General features: G+C 41.3%; 1 long non-coding RNA gene across 1 annotated transcript in view; it reads left to right on the top strand.

The window, feature by feature from the left end:
* The first annotated feature begins 364 nt into the window (after positions 1 to 364).
* The window catches only part of Gm32121, a 77,112-nt gene continuing 61,333 nt past the window's right edge, over positions 365 to 16,143 (top strand). The window contains exon 1 of the long non-coding RNA XR_383103.1: positions 365 to 444. This is a non-coding gene — a long non-coding RNA (predicted gene, 32121). The remainder of the gene's footprint in view (positions 445 to 16,143) is intronic.

The following is a 16,143-nucleotide window of genomic DNA, read 5'->3' as shown; positions in this document are numbered from 1 at the left end:
TCCCTTACCCAGAAGGCCCTGCTTGGTTGTACAAAACACTTGTCTCCATTCAGATGTTTATCCTTAGCAGTCAAGGAGAGAGCAAGATTAGCCCTGCGGTTGCCCTGACTACATGATTCATGGATACAGTCTCAATTTCCTGAGTCAGAAAACCTCAGGTGGGCTGCACAGTCCCAGGGAACTTTTGTGGTCTTTTTATCCTGATATTGCAACAAGAATATGAGCTACAGATCCTCCTTTCTCGTCTCAAAATGCCACAAAGACATTAACATAAATGCTTTGAAAAACAAATGAGCAAACCAAAGAGGGAGGACACAGGAAGAAGTGGGATCCAAAAATATGTGGCCTCCATTCCATTCACGCTGCGGAAGATGGGGAACCTGATGGTGTACTACGCAGCTTCTCCTTGCCTTCCACTGGAAACCAACTTAAATGGATAGAAAGGTGAGATTCCAAATCAGCAAAATCATAGATGAGTCCTTTCCAGACCTCGTGAAATCATCAGCTAATGACATGGTTTGGCAAAAGGGGCAATAGGAATCAACTAGTTGTTTACTGGAAAAACTTAGCTAAGCGTGGTTATTTTTTAATATGAAAAATATGTGGCTATCCCAGTTACTCATGAATGCTGGAAAAAATCACTAAAAGCACTTCTAAGAGAGTCAGATCAGACAGCAGGAGTAGAAGACAGGGCATGTTTGTGACCCTAGGATAGACCTGCAGGGGATTGAGGAGCAAATACTGAAGGTAGCTTTTATGGCTAGGTTAGAGAAGGATAAAACAGCCTCTAAAAACTACAGATACTGTAGGCAACTGGACCAAAGGAAAATGATCTTGGGCTGTAGAGACCCAGTGAGCAATCAGGGCATAATTCTGTGAATGAGCATAGCACTTCAGTTTATGCTCACTGCAGGTTATAGCTTGCCCCAGGTTACATTCAAGGACCAGGACTTTTGTTGAGGGAGCAAAGGCTGAAAATAGCCACACTTGGGCTCAGGCCAGCATCTGCTGCTATGTACATTTGGTTGGATTGCCACCACAAAGTGCTAAGGAGTCAGTTTCTTTTCAACAGTTTCTCTCACAGGCTAAAGTACAAGAGCAGGGTGAAGGTGTGGCCAGGCTGCAAACCTCAGAAGGGTGTGTTCCCAGCCACTCTTTGATGAGCACCAGCCTTCTCCCTGTTCTTCACATGGCCTTTCCTTAGTAACCATCAGTGTCCAATTTGTCTTCTCTTAGGGTTGCCAATCCTATAGGTTATCCCTCCTCCCCAACATCTCAGCTCAGCTTAACAAATCCTCCAAGGACCTGTATCCAACGCTGGAGTATCTAGGGATCACCTGGAGTTCAAGATTAGCCTCTCTCTGAAACAAAATTAAAACAAGGCAAAGAACCTTCGAGGTGCTTGGAGTTAGGACAGCAACATGAATTTTGAGTTAATTACTTTCTACATTTTACTGGAAATTTACTTAGCTCTTCTGAGACATCTTCTTCTTCTTAAATAAGATAGGGACTGCAGATAGTAGTGTGATGAGAATATATCAACTACAACCACAGCTAATGCTAATGTAGCAGAATACCATGAGCAGACAGTTCTAAGGCAATGGATGGCCTGGGAACTTGGAAGGCTATCCCAGCCCAGCCATGCCTGTGATTTCAGAACAGTCTCTGTCCTTCACAAGCTTGTTCTTGACTCCTGCTGCAGCATGGCTTTGAACAGAGGCTATCTCTCCATCTGGTCATTATCTCTCAGTCAGAAAGACATGACAGCTGACTATAAAAAATAGTTTGAATTACTTAAGAAAATTTTTGTTTTAGGAAATTGAAACAGAATGGTAGCAAAAGAGGATAAGTTTACATATATTACATTTCTTAGGCCCTGGTAACCTCTTGTGTTAATCATTCTTTTAACACAGCCATTTCCATTGAACCTTTCTCAGCATTAAATCAGGGACTTGATGCTAGGTTGAGAGATGTCAGCAGAGGGCAGCAGAGTGCCAGGTACCTGGGCTATGTGGGCTGACACCTACAAGAGAAAAAACAAAACAAAACAAAAAACCAGAAAAACCATCTCTACAGGGGAGGCACTCTGCATGTCCTCCTGGAAGCATGAAGAACTCCAATGCTGCATATTGTTGCAGACAGGAGCCATTAGCTTAGACAAGAAGGAGGCAGAGACCACACTGGAGGGTAGCAGTGGCTTATGCAGCCATCTAATAGAAGCCCAAGAAAGTTAGTTTTGAAACTGGGGAAGGGCTAGTATAGCTCGTAAAAATGACCAAATGACAGCCAGGCATGCTGCTCCAATGACAACCCATCCTAGAGAAGAATGTTTTGGAGTTTCTAAGTTGTGTTGGATTGAAGAGATTAGACAGGTCTTTTAAAGATACTTGTCAAGCACATTGGAACAGCAGGTGTTGGTGAGACAATAACTCAGGGCTATTCATGAGATCATCAGACACAAATGAAGACAGGTGGGCTCTAAGCATATGAATGAGGACAGAGAGGAGACAAGCCATTGAAAGGTTTGCAGAGGTCAGAAGGAAGACAAAACACCTACTCTGGACAGCCGCATGGGAAGCACTGTTATAGTGCCAATATACAGGTCTTCAAAAGCACAGAGATCCAAGGTTTGGCTCCTAGCTGCTGAGTCTGTTCCTTGAGAGACTGACTGGTCCAAAAGGCTCAGTGAATTATTGATGGAGTTCTGATTTGAGGATTTAGGAGCTTTAGACTGGTCAGTGGAGATGGCTTACAGGGTGGGAGGGTAGCTTTGCAGGGTCTCTTGCTCTGGCCCTTTTTTGTCTGGCTTTGTGTTTCTTGGATACCATGAGATACACAGTTGCACATCATGATTCTCCTGATTCTACAATGCTCTGTCTCATCTCAGTCCCTAAGCAAAGGCTTGGCTGACTGTGGCCTGATGCCTTGGAAAATATGAGCCCAAAGGCATCCTTTTTTCTCATTTCCCAACTCTAGCTACAACGTGTCTTTAGGCGGGAGGGAGTAATCAGAGGAAAGCTTATATACAGTAGTAGCTCATGCTTCGAATAACAGAACTCAGGAAGCAGGAGGATTGCCATGTAGTGCAAGCCTGCACTACAGTGTGAGACTCTATGAGAGAGAGAGAGAGAGAGAGAGAGAGAGAGAGAGAGAGAGAGAGAGAGAGAGAGAGAGAGGACATTCTGAATCATATGTACTTATGACACCTTGAGCCCCACTTGAGCCCTAGGAAGAGGCAGCAGGGCCTCTGCAGCTTCCTTCCACACGCACAGGGCAATTTTAGATCTACTGGCTGAATGGTTGATTGCTAGGTAGGTGGTGAGACAGAGGTTTTCAAATTCTGTTTGCCAATAATTTGAGGGAAACTTTTTCCCCCTGCAATGTGGTACTTTTGAGTCATCTTTTGTTTGAAATTATCTAAAAAGGTCAATTATGCAGCCCTGAGAATTAGCAAATCACAGGTATGTTTATTTTTGGAATAGAAATTCAGAATTGTAGAATGCATGAGGAGATTTGCTGGGAGCCAGGGTTTCTGGCACCCCAGATAGCCTGTTGGAGGATTTGTTTATCTTGCAAGTTCTCAAGGGAAGCCACGATTTCTAGTCTAGGGACTATACACTGAGAGTCACTGTGATAAAGGGGTCCTCCCTGTTCACTGGGTACATGGACATGCTTATTCTCTTTTTAACTCAGGCTTTAGTTATTCATGGAACCCCTGGACAGCATTAGACACACTGATATGTACCTGCCTTCCTCATGTCTGGTTGACTACTTTGGCCTGGGTATCAGTGGATTCCTAAATAAATAAGACACTACAGTTGAATGCCATTAGCTGGCTAGCCATGTACTGGCTACAGAGAGTCCTGTTTACAGAGAGTCTCAGAAACTGTGGGTTCAGATTCATGAGTCACCCTGCTGATGTTGAAAGCTTTTGAGAGTCAGCATAATTAGAAGCACCTAGTGAGGATATAAGCTTCACAGTCAGACATGGCTCATAAGCAATAGGCAGGGGTATCTAGGATCAGTGACTTGGCAGCAAAGTACAGAAATGGTTGAGACTTTGAAGGAATATATTGGTTTTCCAGAGTGAGGAGAAAACTGAAGAGCTGAACTTGAAATTATAAATTGGCAGCATAATAAAGTACTCAGAGACTTTTAGATGACTACTCATCTTCTCTTTTGTAAGACTATTTTTGTGCCCAGTGTCCATGAATGTTTTGAAAGACCCTGTTCTGGGGTTGTTAGGTGGCTCAGTGGTTAAGAGCCCTTGCTGTTTTTGCAGAAGACCAGGGTCAATTTCCAGCATCCACAACAGCTGCAATACCTGCAACTCCAGCTCCAAAGGATCTGATGCCATCTTTTGGACTCCCTAGGCACCTGCTACCATGTACACATATGCCTACACTACACTTCATTATACTACACTACACTACACACACACACACATTTCAAATCAAATTTTAAAAGTCTTTTAAAGGTCCTACTCATAGCATGCTGAACGTATTAGCCTCATTTTATAAGATATAAAATCTGAAGCATAGAGGACTTGAAATCACTTACTTTAACTCACACAACTAAGCACTGGGCAAAAAAGTATTTGAATTCAGAGATTCAAGAACTATGTGTCCAAGTGGGACAGTACAACAACACAGTGCAGCATGATGTTATTTATTGATTTCACACATGTGTGCCCCACACACATTTGGATTCATTATAGAATTGCAGTTACAAGGTGTTTCAAATGATCTCTAGGAATCTGTGGCTCATTAAGTTCTTTGGCCTGTGGCCACTGAGTGCAGCAGCCATGAGGAGGGAGGCACAATTAGTGCCCCTTGCCACATCCGGGTGCTCTGGTGTCACTGGAGTTGGCATTGAGGCAAATGTACATCCCAGCTCTGAAGCTCATTCTTGGATGGTGTCACTGGCCTTGTGTTCTAGGCCCCGGTTCTGTTCAAGAAGCAGCCTCTGCTCAAGTACTAAGCAGGAGCTGATCGCTGGTTTTTATGAAGAAAGAGCCTGGGAGCTGTGATCCTGAGAGCATCTCTCCCACGTTCCTTCTGTACAGAAGGGAGACCAGGTCCTATGAGCAGTGAATAAGGCCTGCTGACACTGCCATATGTCATGTGACAGAGAGCAGATGTGTGAAAGTCCACTGCAGGGGTATGCACTAACCTGCATGGTGAAAAAGGAGAGGACCCTGATGGGGGTAGCTTAGCAGGCATACATTCCGAGCAACCTCAGGCTTAGATTCCTTCTCCTCGCCTGCCCTCTAGTGGTACTTCTGAATACACAGTCTGTTGTCAAAGCCCAGCAGACATTTCCACAAACTTAGTTTTGAGGTCACTGTTGATTGCCCTGACGTTTTCTGGGTGATTAAGTATATTTTATTTGTTGTGTAGAAGAGAAAAATGGGCTTGCAATTCTTTTCTGACCAAAGTATTTCATTTCTGCTCAATAAATCATTTCTTAAACTTAATTATGAGATGCTTAATAGTACCACTTTGGAATACAGACAGTTATAAATTTTTTTATCTAGAACGGAAAATCAGAACAAGCAATAACGTGGATATTATTTTAAAATACAAGTCATTAGTTGCTTTGGTAGAAAATGCTAAAAAAGGAAACAAAACAAAAGAAAACAAACAAACACAAAGATTGGGATTTGGAAACGTCTTGAACTGACCTCAGAAGGTGGGGACTCGGGCAGGTTGGCTTCTATTCTCAGGTAGCACAGAGTGGTGTTTGGAATTAATGAACTCCAGCAGTAATGAAGGAAGTGCTGCTTTTTGCTACATCATTTCTGTGACCATGAGCTTTCCTGCTTTCCTGTGCATCATGAGTTTGTATAAAATCACTGTGGCTTCTCTACAGAATCAAGCAAGCATGGCTCATACTCTTCCTTAGCTTCCTGCTTCCCTAATACACACTGTATCTACTGGGCTAACAAGGGCTCATTTCTCCTCTAAAACTCTAATCTGGCAAACATTTGCCCTGATGAGTGAAGCATTCCACTATGTAAAAGTCAAACACAAAATTACAAGCAACAAAATGACACTTCAAATCAACATAATGCATCTTCAAGCCCCACTGATAATTACAAATTAAAACAGAATAGAAAGTTACATTTATTTGTTGGCAAGGTTAACTGAGTATTCAAATGCCAATATGCCATTAGTGTTTCTTGTCAACACAAAGGATAACTGAGCATAGTTGCTTGATTAAGCAATGTGTACTAAATGCTTAAACCTCTCAGTTGAAAAGTGATTTTTAAATATTGCTTATGCTACTCACAAATGTAGTTGAAATTCTTGAAAATCACTAGTAGGTTAGAGAAACAATTTGATGCTTTGATTCAACAGGCAGTGAACACTTATTGCAGGACACATGATTTGGCCTTATCTGGACTGCTGTGCTCACTTTCCAGCCCTGTATGTAAGATGTTTAGGAGCAGGGTGAAAAACAATGAAGTATCATGAGGTTCCTTGTAAAATTGGATCAATCAGACGGTGTGTTGCTTTGCTGGTTACCATGGATTTTCCCAATGCTCTATTCCAGAAATTTGTGGCTTCTTTAGCAGAAAAAGCTGAGAGGAAGCTGCCTGTTTTCTGTTTCCTGTTATAATAGAATTTTATAATAAAGGGAGAACTAAAAGACATCTACCTTATGAGAGAAACCTAAGGCACAAAAAAAGGTCGTGATGTTTCTGAGACCAGAGCTAGGAAGAGAGAAAATAAATCACAAGGCTTCTGATCTTCTCTTCCCAGTGCATTGGCTTAAAACCATAAAGACTTTCCAGCCATAACCAGAATGCAATGTCATCTTGTGAGCAACAATTAAACCAACATTCTTCAATAGTACCTTTAAATTTGGTCTTTTTGCATGAGGCCCTTATGTGGGATGTGTGGACCCACTCGCTGGGCTGCTTGGTCACCACACTTGTGACAGCACTGAGAACTCAGCTGGAACTTGCTACAAAGCCCACTTAAAACTGACTTTAATAAACTCGTAATCCTGCCTCCACTTGAACACTCACAGAACACATCTTGTCATAGTTTATTAGTAGCAAAGTCTTCTTTGTATATCCAGAAGATAGATGAATGTATGCTACAAATGTTTTACTTTGATAATTTTATGATTATCTTATAATGAGTTCATAGCAGGCAGGATTTTTTAGAAGAAAAACAATCAAACTGATCAGTTCAGTATCTGTACCTAATAGTATTAATCTGATTGTTAAAGATCAAACTTGAATAGAGGCATAACTAGTCACTCCACATGAGGTTATATCTGTAAGATCAAAACTGAAAAATGAGAAAAAATAGAATTAAAAAATAACAGGTTTGTGTAAATGCTCCAAATATAGAGAAACTGTCAGTCTATCCCGGATGCTGTAATGAAATCCTGAGTGCTTTATGAAGACAAAGATGTATTTCTCAGAGGTTTGGACCTGGGGAAGTCAAAGTTGTAGCTGTCCATGTCTGGTGAGGACAAACCTGGTGGTCATAGATGACATCTGTTTGCTTTGTCTTTATACACCTCAGAAGGCATGGGATCTCCCTCGGACCTATTTTGCAAAGACTCTTTGAGTGTTCTGATTTCATGACCTAAGCACAGTCCAGAGGCCCCTTGTAATACCATCCCTGGGGACTAGGGTTTCAATAGATGAATCTGGAATGACAGGCCTACACAAACCCTCTGACTGTAGCAGAGGTCTACTTGATAGTTTTGTCTGCACTTTTAGATCTATAAATCCTCATCCTGTCAAGGATGAATTCCCAGACATTAGACTCAGAAGCACTATGCTGCGTTCCAAGTGGATAGACACATCCTGTGGACCAATAGTGATAAACTATGGGCTTGGGCATGCACAGGACTCGAGAAGCCCCAGTGTGACCATAGGTAATGCGTGAAATTGGATATGTGCTATTTTTATTTGTTTTTCACTTTCCTTTTGAAAAATTGCCTTAAAATGCAAATACAACAATAACAACCCCCCCCTCACCTGCCATAAAACTGAAGGCATAAATATTGGAGAGTGGAAAGGGAAAAGGAGCAAGGGAGGGCAGTAAAGGAAGTGGTAACTTTGGGACAGCCTAGTCTACAGCAATGGCATAAGGAATCTCTTTACCTTGTACAATCAATGTATGTGCACATTTTTAAATTGCTTTCTTCATCAGATGACCGGAAACAATGGCAGTGAGCATTCTGTAAGTCTCTGGGCTGTGTCCTGAGCACAGACAATGTGAAATAGCAGCTCATTCTGTCCTTGAGACTCAGTGCAGCCTTGGTTTCCACTGGGTGATTTGACACCACCTCCAGAAATGATGTTTAAAAAATAAGGCATTAAATCACTTGCCCACTTTCTGATGAGCTTATTGCTTTTGAGCACTTACCTTTGCCTGTTAGATGTCAATTCAGTGCACTTGGAAGCAGAAAGTAATCCTTCAGAGAATGCACACAGCTCAGTCAAATACATTTGCCCATAAAACCTTCTGGCTTTTCAATAAGCAATGAGCCAGAGATAGGTATATTCCTGATGTCTGTCACTAGCAGCACACACAGAAAATCCCCTCCAGACATTCAACTTCAGGACTATGTACAATATAGCTTTTGTTCAGCCATTTTATTTTAATCTGAATGTGCAGAGACTTTCAGCAACTGTTTTTTATGGGCTGTATGCTACATAATGTTGACAAACCAGCTTTTTATTGGCACATAAAAGCCTTTCGAGTCAAACAAGTCAGCACTGCTATCTATTTTTTCGTGTTAATATGAATATGAATCTTGTGCATCCTAGTTCAGACTTTTGAAACCTCAGAGTGGGTTAGCTTATACTTCTAAGTAGGCTCAATTTGATTCTGTAGAGTATCTCTTTTACAGAGTTCTGTGTTTAAGGATGGCATTGATGCCTACCTTAAAAAAACAAACAAAAACAAAAAGAAAAAAATCAAAACAAAACATGTAATCTCCTACTTACAATGTCTGAGTCTTGAAACTCACAAGTCTCTGGTGGAGCCAGGTGCCACTTGTCAACGTACACATCATACCTTACAGGGTATAGTCACCAGTTCTCAGATAACTTACTTAGCTTAGGTCTACAGCACTGCTTAACAAATTGTACACTGCATCTACTCATTAAGCATGCACAGCTAAGCTTGCAAATACCAGGTGGAAGGGCCAACTTCATCTCTGATCATTGAGTATGTGCAGTTTGGGGCTTTACAGTTACTGTGGCTGTGCCACATAAGAAAGCCAGGACTTCTGGTCATAGCATTTGCCCAGGGAGTGTTAGAAGATCATCAATGGGGGTTGGCGAAGGATTTGGCCTGGTAATGTTAGTGGTTGGAATATTTATATTTTATAAATCCATGACCAATTCAAAGGACCCTTATGTTTCTACATTCCGAGATAAAATGAATGTTCCTATAACCCGAACTTCCACATAAGTTATCACAGTATCTGTTGCCATTTTGTATCTGAGATGTTGTGAGCTCCCGACTTGCCAGCAAGAATGATGCCACAACAGGATCCTTCTGCACATGTTTATTGGGAGAGCTTGATTGCAGAGGCGAAAAGACTCCAAGCCCAGAACTGGTGCTGCTTATATAGGCCTAGGAGAGGCGTGTCTCACACCTGGATTGGTTATGCATTCTACCTCATTTGCATGTCTCACATCTGATTGGTTATACTCTCTCAGTACCTCTCAGAACCTCACAGAACCTCATTATCATACCTCATTTACATGTCTCTCATCCAATTGGTTATACTCTCAGTACCTCACAGAACCTCACAGAACCTCATTATCATGCCCGGGCCAGGCAGTGACTTGGCAAAAAACTTTACTGCATATGTACACATTGGTTGTTTACCCAACCTTATGCGTGGTGGCCAGCGGTAGCCAGCGCCACCTTGTAATGGCATATGTGGCTTCCCACAAGATGTGCTGTCCCTTGTGCCTCTGGCCTGGTGGAGTGGTTACAGTCTCATTTGAACAGGGAGGCCTGTTCCAGTTCTGGCTCTGGGCAGCCAATGCCTGACTGTCCCTTGGCTGGTTCTCATCAGTTGCCTGCCTCTCTTTTCCCTTTTGTGAGTCCTCTCTACTCTTCAATATATTTCTTTTTCTCCTGCTTACAACCACATTATCTCTGAGTTCCCTGAACCCCAGTAAACTGCACCACACACTACTGTGCACAATTTATGCAGAGCACGTCTACACAGTGGTAGTTGCTGAGGAATTCTACAGGAAGAGAAAGGGCCTGCAATTATTTCATTTGATGAAAGTATTGGTTACAGATTTACACATAAATGGACATAAAAAGTTATGCACTGTGCTTAGACCTAATAAGACACAGGTCAGCCAGGGGTTGTGGTATTTTGTCCAGCCAGAGTCTTTGGGGCTCCCTGAAGACAGGACACAGCTTCTGTTCTTTATATGCTTTATACTCGTCTTAAGATCTCAAGTTAGATTTTCCCTGCCAAAAATAAAGACTTCTTTACCACGATTTTCAACCTCAGCAATATTTCCCCCCTCATTTTACTGAATGCATTTTTAAAGTACTGTAACTTTTTAATCCTATGATTTCATAATTACTCTTTATTTGTTTCTTTGTTTCCATGCTGGAGATAGAACCCAGGGTCTCATACATACTACACAAGTTCTCTTTGTTCTCAGCCTTTACATACTGTATTATGGCCTCTTCTATATTTGGCTACTGAAGAACCTCTTTATTACAATACTAGCTCATTGGGGAGGGAAGAAGAAGCTTTCACTGCCTCAAATAAAACATTTCTGTACAGGTACTGGTAATACCGTGTCAAGACCATGATAAAACATTCCCTTGGCTGAGAAAATAGTTCATGCTGTTGCTGAATGAGCTAAGGCTATTGTAGTTTGAATGAGAATGGCCCTCATTGGCTAGTATATTTGCATACTTAGTCACCAGAGAGTGACAGTGTTAGAAAGGATTGCAAGGATTAGGAGGTGTGGCCTTGTTGGAGGAAGTGTGCCATTTTGAGGTTTCAAAAGCCTATGCCCAACTCTCTCCCTTTGATTAATGCTTAGAGATCAGGATGTGACTCTAGGCTTCTTCTCCAGTACCATGTCTACATTGTTCCCATCATGATGATAATAGAGTAAGCATCTGAAATTGTAAGCCAGACTCTAATAGAGTGTTTTCCTTTAAATGAGTTGTCATGGTCATGTTATTTCTTCACAGTGATAGAACTCTGACTCAGTTTCTTTTTATGTAAGAGAAGAAAATTCCTGAGACAAAAGTTTTGATAAGTTGTCTTGTCATATTTCTGCATTCTTATTTCTAGTCGTGTCACAATGTTTGCTAGTGAGATAGGCCACAGAAAAGTAATTCTCACAGTTTGAGGGTCCAGTGTCAAATTGGACATGGGTTTGGTCAGGGCTCACTTACTAGCCCATGGCATGGCTTTCTCTCATATGGCAATGTTATATCAGGAAACATTCATGAACCCTAAAAAGACCACTAAGGAGCTGATTCTGGTGCAATCGCATTAGGGTCTCTTTATTCAAGCTCAAGCTTGGGCAACACTACCATATCTGATACAGGAGAATGGGGGGGGGGCAAGCCTAGTTTTAGGCAAGCATTTATAGAGGGACTATCTAGCCTGGAAGAAAGGACCATTATGGCTTTTAACATAATTGGCTAGTATTGGGAACCAAATCATAAACTTAACCTCTGTTTTCCTCCTGATTGATGGTTGTTAGGAAGTGAGAGTGGGCTTATAACCTGGAGGTGTAGATTTGTTGGGGAATAACCTGGAAACTGGTGCTAGACTCAAGTTTTGTTGGGGATAACCTGGAAATTCGAGTTAGGTATGGGCCTGTTAGTTAACTTGAGCTTAACGTTAGGTCTGGTTTTCTAAGAAGGAATCTGAACTCAAAAGATCTGGTCTCTCAGCAGAAAGAACAAAGATTCTAGCAGATGCTTTTTTTATAAGGGATTTTTTTTTCCAGTGCTGTGTCTTCTGTCCTTGGGATATAATTAACTTCCAAAGGCTTACTTCCTAGTAAGGGTTCAGAATTCAATAGGAGTTTTGTGGAGCTTGACATACATGGGACAAACAGCAGGTAAGGCTTTAAGTTAGCAAAGCACCACAAAAGAATACTGAAAGACCCCCGTTCCTGGGGAGACCCTCGCTCAAGTCCTAGGATGAACCGATGCTCCAATCACTCAAGAAAAACCATTCTTGATGCAATATCACATGAGATTTATTCGGAAATCAGCATGTTCATAACCCACACGGGGGCACAGGAGATCAACCCTCAGCAGTTGCAGTCAAAGGTTTTAAAGACTAAACCACAAAGTTAGGAGAGGATAAGACCACAAAGAATGGGGATGCTGACTAAACATCGTGAGAATGCGGATGGTGAATTACTGCTCATCTCTCATGGAAAGGTTACAGGCTATATTTTCCAAACATTTTTGGTCCCTTAAAGAATGAGAAAGTTGGACTTTGTCAGAGCACCTGAGGGAGTCATCTTGGTTCCTGGATCCCTCAGAGACTAGTCTGCACAGGTGAGAGTTTGGACTATGGAAGCTAACAGCTTCTGGGACAGGTGGAAGCCACACAACTTCTGGGACAGGCCCTGTTTTGGGCCTTCATCTTCTGCCAGGAGGCAGGTCCGAATGCCAGATACCTGTGCACCTTTGCTGCAAGAGGAGAGCTTGCCTGCAGAAAGTACTCTGACCACTGAAACTAAGGAGAGAGCTAGTCTCCCAGGTCTGCTGATAGAGGCTAACAGAATCACAGAAGGAACAAGCTCTAACCAGAGACAACTATAACAACTAACTTCAGAGATTACCAGATAGCGAAAGGCAAGCATACGAATCTTACTAGCAGAAACCAAGACCACTCACCATCATCAGAACCCAGCACTCCCACCTCAGCCAGTCCTGGGCACGCCAACACACCCGAAAAGCTAGACCCAGATTTAAAAGCAAATCTCATGATGATGGTAGAGGACATCAAGAAGGACTTTAATAACGCACTTAAAGAAATAAAGGAGAACACTGCTAAAGAGGTACAAGTCCTTAAGTAGAACAGGAAAACACAACCAAACAGGTAGAAGTCTCCGAGCCCAGAACTGGTGCTGCTTATATAGGCCTAGGAGAGGTGTGTCTCACACGTGGATTGGTTATGCATTCTACCTCATTTGCATGTCTCACATCTGATTGGTTATACTCTCTCAGTACCTCTCAGAACCTTACAGAACCTCATTATCTTTAGCAAACCTCAAAGCACACATTGCACCTCACACAATAATAGTGGGAGATTTCAACACACCACTTTTATCAATGGACAGATCAGGGAAACAGAAACTAAACAGGGAAACAGTGAAACTAACAGAAGTTGTGAAACAAATGGATTTGACAGATATCTACAGAACATTTTATCTTAAAACAAAAGGATATACCTTCTTCTCAGCACCTCATGGTACCTTCTTCAAAACTGACCGTATAATTGGCCACAAAACAGGCCTCAACATATACAAAAATATTGAAATTGTCCCATGTATCTTATCAGATCACCATGGACTAAGGCTTATCTTGAATAGCAACATAAATAATAGAAAGCCACCATTCATGTGGAACCTGAACAACAATCTACTCAATGATACCTTGGTCAAGAAGGAATAAAGAAAGAAATTAAAGACTTTTTAGAGTTTAATGATTGAAGTAACAACATACCCAAACTTATGGGACACAATGAAAGCATTTGTAAGAGGAAAACTCATAGCTCTGAGTGCCTCCAAAAAGAAACTAGAGAGAGCACACACTAGCAGCTTGATAACACACCTAAAAGCTATAGAACAGTCATTAATAGTCTCCCAACCAAAAAAAAAAAAAACCCCAGGATCAGATGGGTTTAGTGCAGAGTTCTACCAGACCTTCAAAGAAGATCTAATTCCAGTTCTTCACAAACTATTCCACAAAATAGAAGCAGAAGGTACTCTACCCAATTCATTCTATGAAGCCACATTTACTCTGATACCTAAACCACAGAAAGACCCAACAAAGATCGAGAATTTCAGACCAATTTCCCTTATGAATATTGATGCAAAAATACTCAATAAAATTCTCACTAACCGAATCCAAGAACACATCAAAACAATCATCCATCCTGACCAAGTAGGTTTCTCTCCAGGGATGAGGGATGGTTTAATATACAGAAATCCATCAACGTAATCCACTATATAAACAAACTCAAAGACAAAAACTACATGATCATCTCGTTAGATGCAGAGAAAGCATTTGACAAAACCCAACACCTCCTCATGATAAAAGTCTTGGAAAGATCAGGAATTCAAGGCCCATATCCAAACATTATAGAAGCAATATACAGAAATTCAGTAGGCAACATCAAACTAAATGGAGAGAAACTTGAAGCAATCCCATTAAAATCAGGGACTAGACAAGGCTGCCCACTTTCTCTCTACCTATTCAACATGATACTTGAAGTCCTAGCCAGAGGAATTAGACAACAAAAGGAGATCAAGGGGATACAAATTGGAAAGGAAGAAGTCAAAATATCACTTTTTGCAGATGATATGATAGTATATATAAGTGACCCTAAAAATTCCACCAGAGAACTCCTAAACCTGATAAACAGCTTCAGTGAAGTAGCTGAATATAAAATTAACTCAAACAAGTCAATGGCCTTTCTCTACACAAAGGACAAACAGGATGAGAAAGAAATTAGGGAAACAACACCCTTCTCAATAGTCACAGATAATATAAAATACCTTGGTGTGACTCTAACTAAGGAAGTGAAAGATCTGTATGATAAGAACTTCAAGTCTCTGAAGAAGGAAATTAAAGAAGATCTCAGAAGATGGAAAGATCTCCCATGCTCATGGATTGGCAGGATCAATATAGTAGAAATGGCTATCTTGCCAAAAGCAATCTACAGATTCAATGCAATCCCCATCAAAATTCTAACTCAATTCTCCAACGAATTAGAAAGGGCATTTTGCATATTCATCTGGAATAAAAAAAAAACTAGGATAGCAAAAACTCTTCTCAAGGATAAAAGAACCTCGGGTGAAATCACCATGCCTGAACTAAAGCTGTACTACAGAGCAATTGTAATAAAAACTGCATGGTACTGGTATAGTGACAGACAAGTAGACCAATGAAATAGAATTGAAGACCCAGAAATGAACCCACACACCCATGGTCACTTGATCTTTGACAAGGGAGCTAAAACCATCCAGTGGAAAAAAGACAGCATCTTCAACCCCTGGTGCTGGCACAACTGGCAGTTATCATGTAGAAGAATTGGAATTGATCCATTCCTGTCTCCTTGTACTAAGGTCAAATCTAAGTGGATCAAGGAACTCCACATAAAACCAGATACAGTGAAACGTATAGAGGAGAAAGTGGGGAACAGTCTCGAAGATATGGGCACAGGGGAAAAATTCCTGAATAGAACAGCAATGGCTTGTGCTATAAGATTGAGAATCGACAATGGGACCTCATAAAATTACAAAGCTTCTGTAAGCTAAATGACACTGTCAATAAGACAAAAAGGACACCAACAGATTGGGAAAGGATCTTTAACAATCCTAAATCAGATAGGGGACTTATATCCTATATATATAAAGAAATTAAGAAGGTGGACTCCAGAAAATCAAATAACCCCATTAAAAATGGGGTTCAGAGCTAAACAAACAATTCTCACCTGAGGAATACTGAATGGCTGAGAAGCACCTGAAAAAATATTTAGCATCCTTAATCATCAGGGAAATGCAAATCAAAACAACCCTGAGATTCCACCTAATACCAGTCAGTTTGGCTAAGATCAAAATTCAGGTAACAGCAGATGCTGGCAAGGATGTGGAGAAAGAGGCACACTCCTCCATTGTTGGTGGGTTGCAAGCTTGTACAACCACTCTGGAAATCAGTCTGGCAATTCCTCAGAAAATTGGACAAAGCACTACTGGAGGATCCTGCAATACCTCTCCTGGGCATATATCCTGATGATGTTCCAACTGGTAAGAAGGACACGTGCTCCGCTATGTTCATAGCAGCCTTATTTATAATAACCAGAAGCTGGAAAGAACCCAGATGTCCCTCAACAGAGGAATGGATACAGAAAATGTGGTACATT

The sequence above is a fragment of the Mus musculus genome, chromosome 14 (assembly GCF_000001635.26).
Source record: "Mus musculus strain C57BL/6J chromosome 14, GRCm38.p6 C57BL/6J".
NCBI classification, from domain to species: domain Eukaryota; kingdom Metazoa; phylum Chordata; class Mammalia; order Rodentia; family Muridae; genus Mus; species Mus musculus.
The sequence above is the reverse complement of the archived record's forward strand: the minus strand, read 5'-3'. Positions and strand labels throughout refer to the sequence as shown.